Source organism: Molossus molossus, unplaced genomic scaffold (genome assembly GCF_014108415.1).
Source record: "Molossus molossus isolate mMolMol1 unplaced genomic scaffold, mMolMol1.p scaffold_m16_p_4, whole genome shotgun sequence".
Lineage (NCBI taxonomy): Eukaryota > Metazoa > Chordata > Mammalia > Chiroptera > Molossidae > Molossus > Molossus molossus.
In genome coordinates this window covers 111,251,962-111,256,618 of record NW_023425377.1, presented here as the reverse complement: position 1 = coordinate 111,256,618, position 4,657 = coordinate 111,251,962, and positions in this window count along the sequence as shown.

The following is a 4,657-nucleotide window of genomic DNA, read 5'->3' as shown; positions in this document are numbered from 1 at the left end:
TGGTTTCTTTTTTTTAAAAAAAAAGTTTTTTTTTCTTTTATTGATTTTTAGAGAGAGAGGAAGAAAGAGGGAGAGATGAAAACATTGATGAGAGAGAACATTGACTGGCTGCCTCCTGCATGCCCCCCACTGGGGATCGGGCCCACAACCTGGGCATGTGCCCTGACCGGGAATCGAACCAATGACCTCTTGGTGCATGGGTCAACGCTCAACCACTGAGCCACACCGGCAGGGCCGATGGCTTCTTTTATGGAGTCAGTCCATCTCATGTTCAGTCTTCCTTTCTCCCAGCTGCCTTCTATATTTCCCAGCACTACGGTCTTTTCCAAAGAACCTTACCTTCTCACGATGTGCCCGAAGTCAGACAGCTTTAGTTTGGTCATTTCTGCTATAAGAGATGTTTCAGGTTTCACGGACTCAAAACCTGTAGGGGGACTTCTGGTCAGGATGGGGGGTGGGGGTGGTAAACCCGGTATCGCGTCCTCCCACAACCACATCACAGTTACAACTAAACTACAGAACAACCATCATTCAGAACCGCCTGAAATCACACTGAATGGAAGTCCTACAACTACGAGATTAGAGCAGCAGCCACATCCAGACTGGTAGGAGGGCGAAGGCGGACGGGCTGGGCGCACACCCACGTGTGGGGATAAAAATCAGGAGGACACCTCGGCTAGGAAGGTCCTCCCTGAGGACTGAGGGGTCCCTGTCCCACACCAGGTGCCCCGCTCAGGGTTTCAGTGCCAGGAAGAGAATCCCCATCACTTCTAGCTGGAAAACCAGCGGGAACTGAGGCTCAGGGAGGCTGACGCGCCTGGAGCCCCAGGCAGCTCCTTAAAGGGCCCGCGCACGGACTTATCAGACTCTCTCCCTCTAAGCTTGGAGGGGAGGCAGCTCGAGGGGCGCCAGAGACACACAGGGAAGAACTGAGCTGTTTGGCACTGGAGCGAGGGCTGGAGAGGGGGCTTTCTCCAGGACAAACGTGCTGTCAGAGGCCTTTGTTCCTTTGGTGAGCCCTTCCCTGGGGCGGCAGACAGCTGCCATACCTGGGACTCCAGCAACCTGGCTCACACTGGTAGCTCCGCCCTGGTGATTCCCTGAGGCCCCACCCCGCCCAACTTTCCCACCCAAGCTGTTGCCAGTTGCTTAACCATAGGATTGGCCTGTCTTGGATCTTGCTTCAGGTTTTCCTAAATTCTTTCAAACAAGCAGCATCTGGTCTCAGCGAGCCCCATACCTCTCATTAAGTAATACATAGAAACAAACACAGAGAGGCAGCCAAAATGAGGACACAAAGAAACAGGTCCCAAATGAAAGAACAGAACAAAACCCCAGGAAAAGAACTAAGTGAAATGGAGATAAGCAATCTAACAGATGCTGAATTCAAAACACTGCTTATAAGGATGCTCAATGAACTTAGTGAGAAACTCAGCAAACTTAGTGAGGGCCTCAAGAGCATAAAAAAGGAGCAGTCAGAAATGAAGGATGCACAGTCATAAATGAAGGAGGCACTAACTGAAATAAAGAATAATTTACACAGATTCAATAGTAGAGTAGGTAAAGCCAAGAAGCAAACCATTGATATGGAATATGAGGAAGCAAAAAACACCCAATCAGAGCAGCAAAAAGAAAAAAGAATCCAAAAAAATGAGGATAGTGTAAGGAGCCTCTGGGACAACTTCAAGTGTGCCAACATTCGCATCTTGGGGATACCAGAAGGAGAAGAGAGAGAACAATAAATCAAAAACCTATTTGAAATAATAGTGGCAGAAAACGTCCCTAACTTGGTGAAGGAAACAGACATACAAGACCAGGAAGCACAGACAAGAATCCCAAACAAGATGAACCCCAAGAAGCCCACACCAAGACCCATCATCATCAAAATGCAAAGGTTCAAGACAAAGAGAGAATCTTAAAAGCAGTAAGAGAAAAGCAGTTAGTTACCTACAAGGTAGTTCTCATAAGACTGTCAGCTGATTTCTCAAAAGAAACTTTGCAGGCCAGAAGGGAGTGGCAAGAAATGTTCAGAGTGATGAAAAGCAAGAACCTACAACCAAGATTACTCTGTCCTGCAAAGCTGTCATTTAGAATCGATGGCCATATAAAGAGTTTCCCAGACAAAGAAAAGCTATAGGAGTCCATCACCACCAAACCATTATTATATGAAATGTTGAAGAGTGTTCTTGTATAAAAAGATAAAAAATATGAACAAAGAAAATGGCAATGAATACATATCTATTGACAATTGAATCTACAAACAAAATGAACAGGCAGAACAGAAACATTCTCATAGATATAGAGAACATTTTGTTGGTTGCCAGATGGGAGGGGGTTGGGGGAATGGGTGAAAAAGGCGAAGGGATTAAGAAGTACAACTTGGTTGCTAGACTGACAAACCTCAAAGAGAAGGGGGTTTGGGGGTAGGAAGAAATAAACCAAAGAACTTATATGCATATATGCATAACCAATGGACACAGACAACAGTGTGGGGAAAGGCAGGAGGGGGGCAGGAGTGGGGAGGAGGGGGTCGATGGGGGAAAAATGAGGAACATCTGTAATACATTCAACAATAAAGATTAAAAAACCAACAACAAAAAACCTGTAGAGTTCTCTGTCGAAATTAGAGGTCAGACAGCGTTACACACGGGGTGTGTGGATGCAGAACTCTACAGTGACCTCTAGTGGCGGATCTGCATAAAGAAGGAAACCCATGAGTCCTGAAAAGACAACAGGAAAAAAAAAAAAAAAAAATACACATCAGATGACGCATTTCCTTTTCAGGCATTTCCTTATGTTCTTACTGAAACACATGTTCAGGATCACCATAATTTTGTTTTAAGTGTTTTAAAAAACAGATTGATTTACTTGCCAACACTTAAAAGGAAGTATGTATTAATTAAAAGTTCAGAGGGGATTTAATTAAGAATCTAGTCCCTTCTGAACAACGTGCAGGCCTGTGAAGAGTGAGCTGGCATTCCCACATGAGGATGCTCGCTGTCCCTGGGGACTGGCAGGCTTTCTTTAACACGCTAGGTCCTCCACCTGGTGTTTGCAGCAGCCGGCTCAGGAAACCGCAAAACCTCAAAACCTCACGCTCTCAGAAAACCTCACAATCTCGGAGTCTGACAGTTTGTTTCCTGCTCAGAGGACATTGTCTGTGGTGGCTACAGGTCTCCGGTTCCAGCCAGGAGGAGCAGCCCCCATCTGGAATATGCAGCTCATGCTGCAGAGGGAGCAGAAAGGTGGTCCCATGGGGCCCAGGCTCTTCATGCTTCTGCTCACACACGGTGTCTGTTGTTTCTGCTCACATTCTACTGGACAAAGCAAATCACAGGCCGAGGTGACATCAGTGGGGCAAGGAAGTCTGCTTCCTCCAAAGGGAAGTCCTGCAAGTCATGTGGCCACGATGAGAATATATAATGCACCTATGGGAAGGGCAGTGAATAACTGAGAACGATAATATAATCAGCCTCATTCCTTTGTACTCTCTGTCCAGCTCCTTTCTGCATTGGGTTGGCAAATGCAATTTACATAGATACCAGCAGAAGATGAAGGACTAATCTATAGTAATTTTTTTACACTTATTTTTTATTGAGATGTAATATACACAAATTCTAAGTGCGCAACTTGATAGATCAGTTATATGCGCGCACATACACATACCTACACACACGTGTGTGTGTGTGTGTGTGTGTGTGTGTGTGTAACTACCACTCAGATCAATATGTAGAACATTTTTAACACTCCCAGTAATTTCCTTCTTGTTCCTGCCCAGGCAGTACCTGTCCTGCACTGAGGTGGCCACTACTCTGACTTCTAACACGGTTGAGATCGTGAGTTTCATTAGGATATGTTGAATTTGAGATTTCTCTGGAAGGCCCTAGTGGAGAGGTGAAGTAGGAAGATGACTGACTGGACTTGGCACTCAGAAGAGGTACATGGACTGGATACAGAGGTGTGGCCGTCATGAGCCTGTACGACATGGGGTGGGGAACCCTTTCTCTGCCAAGGGCCATTGAGATATTTATAACATCATTCTTGGGCCAACAAAATGATCAAGTTAAAAGTTAGCCTGCTCTATTTGGTCAGGCTGATTTGGTGAGGCGCATGATGTTAGCTGGTATTGATTTCATGGGCCTTATACAGCGCTTGGGCCGGACGTTCCCACCCCTGCCTAGAAGGGAGGTAGTGATGGACCGGGGACTAGGGCAGGTTTGTGGTGTCTTCAGGCCTTAGGAACTGGGGACATGGAGGTGACCAGGCCCTGTTGTCTCAACTAAATTTTAAGTTCTTGTACCATTCATCTGAAGCCTTACAAAAGTTATTTTTTTTCTCAGAATTCACCCCTTTTCTTAGAATATCTCTCTCCTCTTCAGAGGTGGGCCCACAGTAGACATATATTTTATTATGTGACCATTAATTTGGACCATGTCTGATTAGCTCATACATGGATACCGGATACAACTTGAGCTCATCTGATTAACCTCTGGAGAACGTTTTATGGAGGAACACAGGTGATGGGGAGTTACAAGTTAAGCTCTGCTAATGGTGGAGTTCTTGGGCGACCATCGACCAACGTTTCCTGAGCTCCATGGGATGGCCGGTCCCCACCCTTCCTGACGCCTGCAGTCTCTGAGGTACTCCAGTGCCTTTC